The following is a 14,651-nucleotide window of genomic DNA, read 5'->3' as shown; positions in this document are numbered from 1 at the left end:
TACACAGAGCAGTGTTTGGGGGCAGTGAGAGGTAAACATCAGCCTTTTTCCCTGCTTAGTAAACCAACAGCTCCAAGCATCAACATTGCCTAAATAGCCTATGTTTGAGACCTGCTGATTGCAGGCACCACCACAGGCTATTTTCAATGGATATTTTTTCTTCTTAATTATTTTTGCTTTCAGCCTTCAGAAGTTTCTAAGCATCAGAAACTGTAATAAATTCCCAAAGTTGGAAATCCACCCTAAAATATAATTTAATTATTGCAAAATTAGAATTATTAGAATTGTATGTCTCAGCTGACCAGTCAAGTTGCATTTTACATCCATGGTAATCTACACTCACATCCCCATACACCATACGACAATTTTTGCATAGCATTATGATGTCACGATAACCACAATATTGCAATACTGCACTACTGACAAGCTAACCACAAGGGATAATAAGCAACAGCCACAACCGCTATGTTAATTTGTTTTTCTGTTTTCATGGGAGTGCAGCATATTAACACTACGCTAGAAATGCCGACAGCGAGACGACGTGCTGAGAGTCTATTCTGCTCTGAGCACTGCATGTTAGGGTTTTTTTCTGGTTACCAAGAATTTAAAAATATTTAACTTTGGGTAAAATGCTGTAGCCGCCCGTCACTGTCACTTTTCACTCAGCTGTCCAATCATAGTGAAGGATGAGCAGAACAAATACCAAAAAGAACAACTTTCATATAACTGAACAACAATGAGAGGAGGAATTAATACTGAGCTCACACAGACTAGTAGGTCGATCCTCTCTCCCTGTGTGGTTCAGCCTCCCTTTCATTCAGAGCAATAACTCAACCTTGTGCCAACATATTGATTTCTGCCAATATTCGGCATTCAAATGTAACCAAAGAGTCTCAGCCAAAAAAAGACACTGCACCCCTTATTGCGCCTAATTGCCCTTCTGTTTTCTGCATTTCAACATTTAATTAAAGTTTAATTAAAGTCATCGTTTTCATTTAAAAAGTAACAATATACCAAACAATAGCCTTACAATAAAGCTGAATTACACAGCACAGTAATTTGCAAAAACAACAAAAATTGGCTATGATACCTTATATCATGCTATTGGGCCACTCATAATCACAAGTTAAAGTGAAGTTGACCTTTGACCTTTTAGATATTAACTGTCCCCACTTCATCATTTTATCCTATTTGACATTTGTATAAAATTTTGTCATATATAGCAGAGAAAGTTTTGAGTTATAGTCAAAAACATCTTTTGTGAGGTCACAGTGACCTTGACATTCGACCACCAAAAGATCTAAACAATTCATCCTTGAGTCTAAGCGGACATTTGTGCCAAATTTGAGGAAACTCCCTTGAGGCGTTCCTGAGATATCAAATTCATGAGAATGGGACTGATGGATTATTTTTATTTACTATATTATTTTTTCTAGAAATCATGCACATGTACTTAAAAGAAGTTCATCATCATAACCATCCACCAGTTCAAATGTTCAGGGTTCAGGAAATGTGAGACAGTGTGATGGCAACAACAACAACCCCCTCACCTCATCTGGCCACTTGGTTCAACTCTCACTGGTATAATTTTCTAACCAGCCAGATCCAGCACATCTTAATAAGTAATTTGAGGATATTATTGATCCAAATGTCACCAGTATAACGTTGTTTTACTGATCCAGGATTGGCTGGCTAATCCCCCAGTGTGTGTACCACTCGTGATAAAGAGAAGTCCAAATCAACCTGAGGGAGTCAAGGAGCCCAAAAGACACCAGTTAGCCTGAGATAAGGCTTCTCCTCCCCGTGACCACTTATAGCATTCTCACCTCCCTGGGCACATACCCTCGCCTCGCCTCTAAATCAAACAGTGAGGCCTTTTATTAATAGCCTGTCAGCAGAGTTAACATTTATTTCATGTGTATTCATCTGAACAGGTTTTACAAATGGCCCGATGCTTGTGAACCTGCTCTTGAAAAATTAGCCTTGTTTTTTACCCCCTCTCCTCATGAATTTCAATGACTAAGTGAATGTAGGGCTATGTGTCTACCTAGATGCTGTTTTCTGCCTTAGGGTAAAAAATGAAAAACTGCTATATTTAGAGTGCTCAAAAATATCACAGCATGTTTAGTTTGTAAAAAAAAAAAAAAATGAGAGGAAATATCATGGGGTGTTGAGGCTGTTGTGATGGTAGTTAACTGCTGTGAAGGAAATGTTTCCTGAACCCCAGGTACAATCGCAGATTATCAAACAACCTCAACTAATAACTACTGTATGAAATATCTGGAGAAAAAAAAAAGCTTTAAATAGACACATCGTATCTCAAGTGGTATGTACAGACATTAACTGCTGCCAGTTGTTTACTGTTGACAGGCTACCAGAGACGATAGGGTTTAAAAACTGATATGTAAAGAGAAGGGAAGTCGCACAGGAGCACCGGTGCCACTATAGAAGATGCTATCAAGAGTTATCTCGTGGAAATCTCCCTAAACATAAGTGAAACAGACAGAGCCTCTCTACGGAATTTATGGTGGCCCATTATTTCATTTTGTGAATACCAAGTGTTCTCCCAGCATTGGCACTTCCAGAGAGAAACCTGGTGTGCTGACACAAATTGATTACGGGAGCGAGGAGACAATCTATTTCTTCCTCTAAACTGATAGCAAAGAACGACGGGATGAGAAAGGTGGGATGTACACAGACAGAGAGAGAGGGAGGGAGAGAGAAATAATGGGATTGGGAAAAGGGAGTGGGAGAAAGGACGATGTGCAAAGTTTTGCAACAACTTCACATTTTCAAAGACAAACACGGCAATGAAAGTGTTTTGCATTGCAGATCCACTCGGTGATAGTGCTGTACCTGACAGAATTTCAATCACAAAATACATTCCCACACGTTTCTGTTTATGGAACTGCTGGCACCCAAAAACAGTCGAGGCACTGACAGGAGTTTATTAACTTCAGGATAGCATTTTTTAAACTTATTTGATCTTATTCTAACTATTAATGTTGTGACACAGTGAGGGTCACTGTCATACGAATGAATGTGCAATCCATATTTAATATCAAATGAATAAATTAATGATGTTTTTATTATTGTGTTGTGCATACATCTCCATCCATCTCACACTGGCAGAATGCCATGTATATATTTTTAAAAGAAAAACATTTTCAAAGATTTTCAGACCTTTGTGTTTGCAACAAAACTCAAAAAACACGCAAAATATAATAAAAAATATAAATAGAATACTGGAGAAATCAGAAAAGTAATCCAACTTTAAGGGATGCTTTGCTGATTTTAAACCGCTGTGTATCATAACAATGTGGGATAGTATGTGAAAATGACCTGTGTTAAACTTCTCTCCATCTTACCGGCGATCATATAACAAAAACTGCGAACGAATTTGCGTCTTTCTATGGCGTGACAGCCTAGTTTTATGAAAAGACCATCTCTCCAGCAGTGGAATGCTTCTTTTAACACATAAAAACTGAAAACCATTCAAATATTTGATAGAGAAGATTCATTTCATAAAAGATTAACACACTTAAAGCATTCTTAATTCTTAGTATGTATGATATAAAAAATAAAAACGGGTCTTTCTTTCCACTTTCCCCAACCACACAGCCTGCAAGCACAATCACTTTCCTTCCTAAATAATACAGTATTTGAATCTGCCTCAATGACCAACTGTGCAACTCTAGATCTCTGTTCTATATGAGCCTCTATCTGTATGATGTAACAGGTATATCTAAACCCTTTTCTTCAGGCTTGAAATAAATCTTACTTTAAATTGAGCTTACATATTTATTCCTGTAAATACACAACATATTAGCCTCCTAGAATATTAAGTAAACTCTTAAGCCCAGGTCAGACCAAAGATTCACGACGAGCTGATACTGTGTTAGAACATTGCAGAGAAAGTTGCAGTGGTGTGAACTGGTTGGTCTGAGTTTGACTTAAAGGAGCTATATGTAAGAAATATAAAGCAAATAGTCATAAAATCCTCCTAATATGTCACAGAGACTAAGAAATAATGTTCATATAACATAATGATCTCACCAACAACAATAGTACAGCCAGAATATTCGCATTTAAAAAAAAAAAAATTACGGTCCGCAAATCATGTTTATGTTTTGAATTTGTGTTTTGGCCTGTTGCGCCACCCACCGCCGTCTACCAGCCACACAGTCAGTAGAGTCTCAGCATCAGTTACAGTTACGACTGAGCTACAGCAGCACGGCAAGCAGCATTAGCAGTGTCCCGGTACATAGCATTAGCAGTCTCCTCAGCTGTATCCCGGCAGCAGCGTTAGCAGCAGAGAAGCCGGACTTGCTCGAACGGTCCTCTGGAAAACTGAAGATCAAGGACGCGGCGACGCAGCCCTGCCACAGCAGCTGCCCGTGGGCAAACAAATCAGTCTCCAGCGTGCCACTGTCCAGCAACCTAGAATCTGTAGGGGAGGGGGGGCGGACACGACTCGTGGCAGTATTTTGAATTTGAGTGCAGTAACCATTTTGGGCACATTCTTACATACAGCGCCTTTAAGCTAGCTGATGGTGTCACCTGCAACTCAGCTGGTCAAATCGCTGGCGGCTGGTTTTAGAACGTCAGGTACGTCACCTGTTTCAACAGCCAATTGGCTTGTAGTGGTCAAATCAAAATGACCGCAGATGGCGTGTTTGCTGATGGTGGGTTGCTGCTGCTGCTCGCTGTATGTGCTTATGCCCTGTCTGCCCCCATCTGATGCTCATTTTGTTGATGTTTTTCGCCGTTTCATCACTACTACTAATGCAACTGAACCCAGTATCTCGCTATCACTATCCTAATTCACATTTTAAGACACTACAAATTATATTCAGCCACAAAATAAGCCTGAAAAGCTGGAAATCAGAGCAGAAGAACAGAGAGTTGTTGCATAGAGATGATACTGTTTCATTTAGTTGCATTGGTGTGAACTGGCAGGTTTTTAAAACGTTGCAGAACAGCGCATTGCAAGTAGTTGCCTGTTTCAACTCGTCTCACTGAGAATTTTTGGTATTAACTGGGCTTTAAGCCCATTCAGAAACATGTGAGCTGCTTCACATTGTTTACTCTGTCCTCTTAGATGAGGTGAATCCACCGTTGGATCACATCGCATTTCTGTTGTACTGAAACTTGTATTCAGCTCATGTCTAACTAAAGTGCCGATGTAGAGACACATTTATGTACCACAAAAAACATATATAGTCTCAATTTTAGATTCTTTATCCCTTTATCTATATCACCGTGCAAAATTCAATAGAAGTGAGACACATACATAAACACGTGTAATGGTCTTATTTTTTCTACCTTTATCCAACTTTATGATGCATCTGTCTCTCTGTCTGACCCTGAATTTTTAGAGCTCCAAAAACTTTCAGTGAGGATGGACACTGAATGTTTATGCAGGGATCAAAGCGCTGCCAGTTCAAAACGGCATCCTGCAAGATACCTTTGACATCATCGTCAAATACAATTATTTAATTAATGTCACAAGAGATTTAAAATCTCTTCACTGCATCGCTTCCCTGGTTTCAGAGCCAACTGTCTTTTGGAAAGCACTAATCTCCGCGCTCCATTCTTTGTGTGTTTGACGGCACAGGTAAAGCTGCAGAGCCAATACATTTGTCCTTCAGTACATGACACCTTAGCCTTACTAATGAGCCATTTAACAGCACTGTGAAGGGAACAGCAGTTAAACGAAAGGCCCCTTGTGGATTTGGTAAGAGCGTGTCAAGACTGGAAGAGACAGTAATACTTCACATTGACAGGAGCAAGAATGAATAATGAGTGGTTTTGCGGCTGTTTCAACGTGAGGCTAATCTCTCAACATTTTCCCATGTCCCATGTCTCCCTGGAGGGTTAGCGCGACTTGCACATCATGCCGCAAACTCCAATCATAGTTACTTCCGCCAGGTCTCCTAACATGCTTCATATTCTCTTAACCTACCATTATATGGTGAGAACAGGAATACATTTATCTAAATGCCTGAAAACTAACACTTATCTGACACAACCAACACACCACACTGCCTCTAAAGACTTTTTTTGCAACTATAATGGACATTAATTGATTCACACCCTACAGCATATTTCCACCTCCTACCTAAGCTATTTTTAACCATTCCTCCTAGAAACACCTGGAGGTCTATGAACCAGAGAGCCCATTCTTGTGGTTCTTTGCATTAAAGCTTATGAGTATTCATGAGCAGGAGTAGGCAGTGCTCTCCAATGGGACTGAAGTCTGTGATCAACAGCAACTGTCTGTCAGTCATTGTCAGTGTAAGCTGAGAGCTCAGGGGACATCGTTAGGTTTCCATTACAACACAAGACTTGCATTCAAGACCCCAATGACTCATCTCATATGAGCCAAAGCATATGGAGAACGAACAGAAAGGGCTACAACTGGAATGCCACAGATGGCTGTGACAGATGTTGAAAGTCAGTTTTCATTTCATCTCTGACAAATTCATGCAGCAACTTCCGTTTTCAAGTTTGGGGGTAAAAAGAATCATAAATATTCCCCTCTGGTTCCCAAACTTATCAGTGACACAGAGTGCTCCATTTACTGCTCAAACTGAATATATGACAAGTTAGAATAAAACTACGGATTCTATTAAAACAGATTGTAAATACAGCATTGATAATCTGTAGTCAAATTACATTTAACAATTAGTGGGGCCTTTCTAATCACAGAATTTGATACTAAAACTTGATTCAACTTTAAAACATGGAATATTGTAGAAGTTGCCAAAATGTGGATGCAACTACTTAAAAAATATCAGGGTTTTCCCTAACCCTTAAAAGCATTTTTTCTCAGCGCCTAAGCCAGATAAACAGAAGAAAAACGATGCTACTATGTCTTGGTGTCATTTATGAGCATGCTGCTTCTGTCCTCTGTGTCATTTCACCGAGGGCTGAGCTCATCTCCACACAAACACTGGATGTAAAAAGTTAGGTCGGGACAGTAAATACAATCAGCCAGCTGATTGGGCTCGTCTACTCTATTCTCTGAGACTTCGCTCTGCTACTCTGTGCGTGTCTGACTTACGTATCGACTGGTTTGACAACGAGATGCGAGTAACACTAGCTTTAACACAGTCTTTTGCTTGGTCAGCCAAAAAAGGTCCAATTCTCCTGTGCTTCTAGGGTGATGAAGAGAAAGTGTCTGATGTTTCCACATCAAGCTAGCCATCACTCACCTCTCCATAGTCAAAGGACCTGTAAATGCATTGAAACTGGCCAGGAAACACATACAACTATATGAAGCTTTTCAAAATAAGGCATGAACACAGTGTAAATACTCACATGAAAATAAGATTAACTGGATTGTATTTACAGGAAGTGTAAAACATGTTACCTGCGTCACTTATGAAATAAGATATCACACTAAATTCTAAGGGAAGTTAATTTATTCTGTTTGGTTGCTGAGAAACCAAATCCTGACAATGAACGTTATTTTTGGACACTGCAGTCATGAGGAAGAGGCCCTCAGAGAAAGCTAAGTTTAGGCTATATTTGAATCAAAGCAATATAACACTCAGATGGGAAGCACTTTATTTTACAAAACGATCTGAATATTTGAAATGGATTTCATAGGGCCGTACAATAGCCAAAATAATATTTTCTCTAAAAGACCTCATTTTTATCGTTAGTTTGCCACTCAACTAACAGAACAATTAAATCAGAGTACAGTACGGTAAAGATTGAGTCATCAACTTTAATCCTTTATCCGTCATAGTAGCATATGTGCAAAAGACACTCGTTCTATATGCCCCAGGTGGGCTTTTGTCAGGCTTCAAACATTTGAGAGTAAGAGAGTGTAAGAGAGATATAAAGGGAACTACAGAGGTAACATAAGTCATACTAAGCTGAACACAAAGTAGCAGCATGCGTTTAGTTTCAATAGTGGTTTGAGAATCACTCCGTTAAAGTAACATAATGCTTCTTACAGAGGTACATAGAGTGTGTCTACAGGTATCAGACACTTAAACTCAATGCTTCTTAGGACTGTATCAAAATCATTTTTAAACCAACTTTAAGACTGATTTTTGGACAAATCATCTTTTTCTTATTCAACCCTTGCAGGTAAGTTTAAAGGTAAGTAGTATATATATATATGTGTTGTCCCATGCATAAGTAGGTTTTATGTAGTAATATGATTATTAGAGTAAGTTAGTAATCTACATTCTGCCAACAGATAAGTGCAAGTATAAAGTAAAAAGGCGTTCAGTGGTAGTTTTAACGATTTGTAACATCAGACATGAACTTTCACAAAGAACAGCTTGAATCATTTTAACAAAAACAAATTAAAAGATGGATAAATTAAATTAGATAAAATGTTTGTGGCAATTAAGACTTAACTAAATCAAATTCAAAAACATTTAACGACTTCTAAAGCCTTAGATCTACAAAATTGAATTTAAGACACCTTAAAACTTGTTAAAAATCTGCAAACACCCTGACAAATAAGCCAGAATTCACTGCATGTACTGCTGGCACATTATTCAGTCTAAAAAGTCAAGTTGATATATGACAAAAACAGGAACTCTGCAGAGGCAAACTGGAAAAATGGCCACAAACCACAAACAGTCTAAAAAATGAATCCACATCTGACAACAAAAGACCACACATTATGAGTTTCATCAATTTGCAGTTACTTTGTTTGAAGTTTTGTCCGCCAGCTGTATGTTTGTGGATGTACAGCAATACTGAGAGTTCAGCTTAGCTGTGAGGTGAAAAAAAAAGGGCAGACCATGTTGTGATATACTGGATGTGATGCTACCAGGAGGAAAATGAGATCAGAATACAGAACACTATCGAATTACGAGACAGGAATGAAAAGTGAGCGAAGGTACAAACTGCCAATGTTTGGGGTATTAAAATCTTGATGCTAGTCTCGTTAAGTTTTGGATGTCCTTTGCTACTGTATTGTTTTAAACAGCTCTGAAGTTGTTTTAAAGTGCCAATTAAAGATTTTTCAAGATAAGAAATGTATACATAGTCCTATTACAAATGTTATTCATACTTTTGTAAACACAGTTCTGAGTTTGTGGCATATTTTATGTTCTTTTTTTAACTGATGAGGTGTTGTTGGACTGGAGGAACTTTTTAATAGTTTGTAGAACCCCCTTTTTTGTTTGAACTTGAAAGAACGATTGCAGTACCCTACATACCGACCCTAACAAGACAACTGTATGGTCACTCCTCCTCAACACAGGCAGTGCCACACTGCAGCTGCCTCTCAACAGTGTTTAGCAGTGATTCACAGCAGGACCAGGACAACATCTCACATTTCCACCAACACACCAATCCTTATTCATCAGAAAGCACACACCTCATCTTATACTCTCACCAGAGTCCTTTGCTCTGTCAGATTGGCATACGGAAAAAGAGACATCTGGTTTAATGTCCAGGATTTAGCCAAGTTACAGTGAATGAAAAGTTGCTAAAATCACGTTGAAACTGATGCGGTACGGAGGTTGTTCAGTTTATGTTCCAACGCCTGTACAAATTCTAGCAAGATGCTACTTCAGCTGGTGCTCATTACTCTCTATGTTTTCCTTGATGTTAACATTTGAAAACCTCGACCTGGCTAGCTAGCAGCTGCCTAGATGTCGGCAGAAGGAGAGAGTTTACAGACTGGTGAGCTGACGTCCACATCCCGATGAGTGACTTTCAGCGACATGAAATCACCGTCCAAAGCCAACCACAAAAAGCACCAACAAGACTTGCACAATAGACTGAAGAGCATAAATTTAGCACAAATTTAGCAGAACTGACAGAGAGGCAACTGAAAACATCCACGCCTAGGCGTATATGTGGAAGTGGAAATACAATGCAGATTTGACAAAGTGAAAGTGCTGTTGCTATACCAACCACTGGCCGGCTTGCAGTACATCACTTCAGCCTTCCTATTGGCAGTGCGAAGGCAAAAAGAAAAACAGCCCTTGGAGGTATATAGTTCTTGGGGGAGCTCCCGAGTGGGCAGATTCTCTCTGAGAGTTCCCAGAACAGTTTGGTCCGAAAACAGCTTTTGTTGTTGCTGCCTATCTTGGTCAGGTTAAAGTTGAAAAATGTATGAAATATAGTATATAAAATATAATAAAATATCTGACAAAACAAAACAAAACAAAACAACAGAAGTATGGCTCTGACTTAAAGGGATAGTGCACCCAAAAATGAAAATTCAGCCATTATCTACTCACCCTCATGCTGAGGAAGGCTGTGGTGAAGTTTTAGAGTCCTCACATCCCTTGCGGAGATCAGCGGGGGGAGCGGCTAGCACACCTAATGGCTGATGGTGCCCCAGACTAATGTCCAAGAACACAAAATTGAAACCACAAAATAGCTCCAACATGCTCATCCGTGGTGATCCAAGTGTCCTGAAGCCCCGACATAAAAAGTTGTTTCAAAAAACATCATTTGAACTCTGTTTTTAGCCTCATTGTAGCCTGTAGCTCTGACTGCTTCTCTGTGCTCCGCGCTCACATGTGCGCGCTCAGGGTGATCGGTGATGCACGGTCTCTGAAGAGCAGCAGTGAGGACTCTAAAACTTCACCAGAGGTTTCCTCGGCATGAGGGTGAGTAGATAATGGCTGAATTTTCATTTTTGGGTGCACTTTCCCTTTAAGTTGTCTCACAAAATTCAACTTGACCCAATAATGACACTGCTGCTTGTCTTCTGTGCTGCTGTGCATTTCAAGCTCATTCATTCCTATACTTCTCTACGTTCATATAGTGCTATGTGCTGCACTTACTATACAGTACATATATATTCCATTTGCCCATAGTAAACCTCAAATTTAAAGTAACAATACATTCAATATATTACACTCAAACATTAATAATATGACTTGAGTCTGTCCACTGATAATGACAAATCTCATATCCAGTAATTAGACCTGAACATGATGGAGAACTCTGTCATACTGCATATGTAATTTCTGTCAGAGTGAACCTCCGGTTTAACTGCCTGGAAAACCTACTATCATGGCCTATTCATTAGTCACAATCCATTGTGTTATTTGCATGGACTACTTGTCCCCACTACAGTCACATTTAAAGCGGAAAAAAGTAAGGACCACTGTCAGTCAACTGTGAATAATGCATTAGGCATCATGGCATCCCCTAACTACTAGTAATTTATGTAGTACTCCCCTTTGAGAGCCAGACGCTGGAAAATGCAGAAAGAAAGACAGTCTAAAAAGAAATTAAGGAAGAAGGAGGCCTGGCAGCGGTGAAACTGACAGCCCGGCATGCAAATGTGCACATCTATCTTACTGGGGAACACTGAGTGTGCTTTATCTCATCTAGAAGGAGCAGTTCATCTCAGCTAGACAGCCGTTTGGACGACCTGGTCTTAAAAAGCAGGGGCTCTAAATTGGATAGCAATTGTGCAACTCTACCGATGCTTACCTCAGATGGCCCCTTCTACACACGCATGTCTGTGGTCACCTGACCCTGAGCTGCGTGCTATGCTACCTTCAGCTATTATCACAGGAGCCTGTTCACTTCAATAGACTGTATTTTAAAGAATATCTAACTTTGTGTGTGTGTGGGTGGATGAGTGGAACTTGTACTGTGGTGTGATAATGATTAAAATAATAACTATGGCTCTTTTCTTCTCAAGTGCTTTTGGATGTTCAGTGGAAAGCAGGTTGGCAGTTGGAACATATTGGCTGAAATGACGAAACAAATTACAGTCATCTGTTTATAGAGGACAGGCTTTGAAACAACAGCAGATTGCATCAAATATGTTTAAAATGCGCAGCCTTGGCTTGTGTACCAAGGTTTGTTATTAGCCAAGAGACTATTCTTAAGCTTACCTTTTATCTGTTAAATACACACAAGGATTACACACCTACGTATGCACAGATGGAGGCATGCATGTGTACAAATATACACGCTTACAGTATGCAAACGCAAACACATTTACACAAGAGTATCAGTAAGTGCTGGGAATTTTCAACTTCTCTTGCCTTGTAGCTCTCAGGGTTTTTTTATGGTGTGACAATGAATCGCTGTCTTGGTTCTTTGTGATAACATTTGTGAAGGCAAATCAAGGACGATTCTGTCAAAACGTCTGGTAACAATTTATGTGGATAGTCCAGCTACAGATAGTTCAGAGAGTATTTGGGACATTTAAACAGCTTATTAGTTGAGATTCAACAATTCAACTGTTTCACTTTGTCTGTAGATGAGTATTATTATGATTCACTCAACCTGTGCTACATAGGTTGAGTAATTAGTTCAAAAATTACTCTCAGAATACACTCATCGACCACTTTATTAGGTACACCTTGCTAGTACCAGGTTAGACTCCCTTTTGCCTTCAGAACTGCCTTAATTCTTCGTGACATAGATTCAACAAGGTGCTGGAAACAATCCTCAGAGATTTTGGTCCATATTGACATGATAGCGTCATGCAGTTGCTGTAGATTTGTCAGCTGCACATCCATGATGTGAATCTCCCGTTCCACCACATCCCAAAGGTGCTCTATTGGATTGAGATCTGGTGACTGTGGAGGCCATTGGAGTACAGTGAACTCATTGTCATGTTCAAGAAACCAGTTTGAGATGATTTGAGCTTTGTGACATGGTGCGTTATCCTGCTGGAAGTAGCCATCAGAAGATGGGTACACTGTGGTCATAGGTCATAAAGGGATGGACACAGTCAGCAACAATACTCAGGTAGGCTGTGGTGTTTAAACCATGCTCAGTTGGTACTAAGGGGCCCAAAGTGTGCCAAGAAAATATCCCCCACACCATTACACCACCACCAGCAGCCTGAACTGTTGATACAAGGCAGGATGGATTCATGCTTTCATGTTGTTTACACCAAATTCTGACCCTACCATCTGAATGTTGCAGCAGAAATCCAGACTCATCAGACCAGGCAACGTTTTTCCAATCTTCTATTGTCCAGATTTGGTGAGCCTACGTGAATTGTAGCTTCAGTTTCCTGTTCTTAGCTGACAGGAGTGGCACCTGGTGTGGTCTTCTGCTGCTGTAGCCCCATCTGCTTCAAGGTTCGACGTGTTGTTCATTCAGAGATGGTCTTCTGCAGACCTTGGTTGTAACGAGTGGATAGTTGAGTTACTGCTGCCTTTTTATCATCTTGAACCAGTCTGGCCATTCTCTTCTGAACATCCTCTGTAAATCCTAGAGATGGTTGTATGTGAAAATCCCAGTAGATCAACAGTTTCTGAAATACTCAGACCAGCCCGTCTGGCACCAACAACCATGCCACATTCAAAGTACCTTAAATCACCTTTCTTTCCCATTCTGATGCTCAGTTTGAACTTCAGCAGGTTGTCTTAACCTTGTCTACATGCCTAAATGCATTCAGTTGCTGCCTGTTCAAATGTTATAAATACTCCATAAACTATTTGTAGACAGACTATCTAAATAAAGTGTTACCAGACTTGTTATTGGTGGTTTCCCACACTTAAATTGATCAGTATCATTCACAAGTGTCTCAATGATAAGAGCAAAGTCATTATGTGGCTCTTGATGTCTTACAGTGTAAGAAAAACCCAAAACATTTCACCAACTGGATGCACAAGTGATCAGTATATTAACTTATGCACCTATTACATTGTTGCCTTTCTCATCTACAACAGTCAACTACTAAATAATGAAATATGAAACACCTCTCAAAAGTGCCTCCACATTGCTTTCATCAGTTTGAATGCATGTTTGCAGCCAATTTTATGTATCTTTGCAAATGATAACTGTGGTCTGCAAAGACAAAAGCTGCAATTACACTAAAGTAATCCACCGATAATACTCAGCATTGCGTCTTACCTGTTAAAACAGAAAGCCTTTCTCATGAAGCCTTAGTCACTTCTGTCAGCATCCCTGTCCATCCTGCGTATTTGTCTGTACACACAAGAAAGAAAAGAAGACAGACGTGAAGAGACAGCACAACACACAGCGCAGCCAATAACGGCTCTGGAAAAGCTTCTGTGCAGCCTCTCCTTTTTTCTTTTCTTTTTTTTTTTTCACTGGAGCTTCATCAAGAGATTCAGCAAGAGGCAGCAGTGAGGGCGATGTATTAAATGGTCTGAGCTGTGGGTAGCAGCGGCCAGGGCTGGTCTAGCAGGCTGTAAAATGCCTGTGAAGGTCCCAGAGGGTAGTGTGGGGTGCAGACAGCATTAACAAAGTGGCAATGCTGCAGCATAAAAAAAACAACATGACGTATTACTAAATAAGGAAGCATGACTGTGGCTATAGTTTAGGCCATCACTTACAAACTAAACTGAAGATGAGAAGAAATGCACCAGGATCTGGATGGCTTACCACCACTAAACAGTTTCCTGAGGGAAAACCCTCGCTTTACATTTAATGGGGAAAAACTTTAGTCTTACTTTCTTGTAAACAAACTTGACATGAGCATATACTTACTTTCCTCCATAAACTATGCATACTGTAGTTTCCCAGAGTAATGCTTTTGATGCATAGTGAGAATGTACTGTACTTACTTCACATTGATTTTTCTGTCTTTCAAACAGATTTTTAAATTAGACGGTGGGTTGTGAGATGCTAATGTGAAACTGCACTGACTTACAGATGTTTGGCACGCAATGTAAAACCAGTTTCAGTGAAGTGCTGTCAACATAATTATGCTGCAT

Source organism: Epinephelus lanceolatus, chromosome 3, assembly GCF_041903045.1.
Source record: "Epinephelus lanceolatus isolate andai-2023 chromosome 3, ASM4190304v1, whole genome shotgun sequence".
Taxonomy (NCBI): Eukaryota; Metazoa; Chordata; class Actinopteri; order Perciformes; family Serranidae; genus Epinephelus; species Epinephelus lanceolatus.
This window is presented reverse-complemented; position numbering follows the sequence as displayed.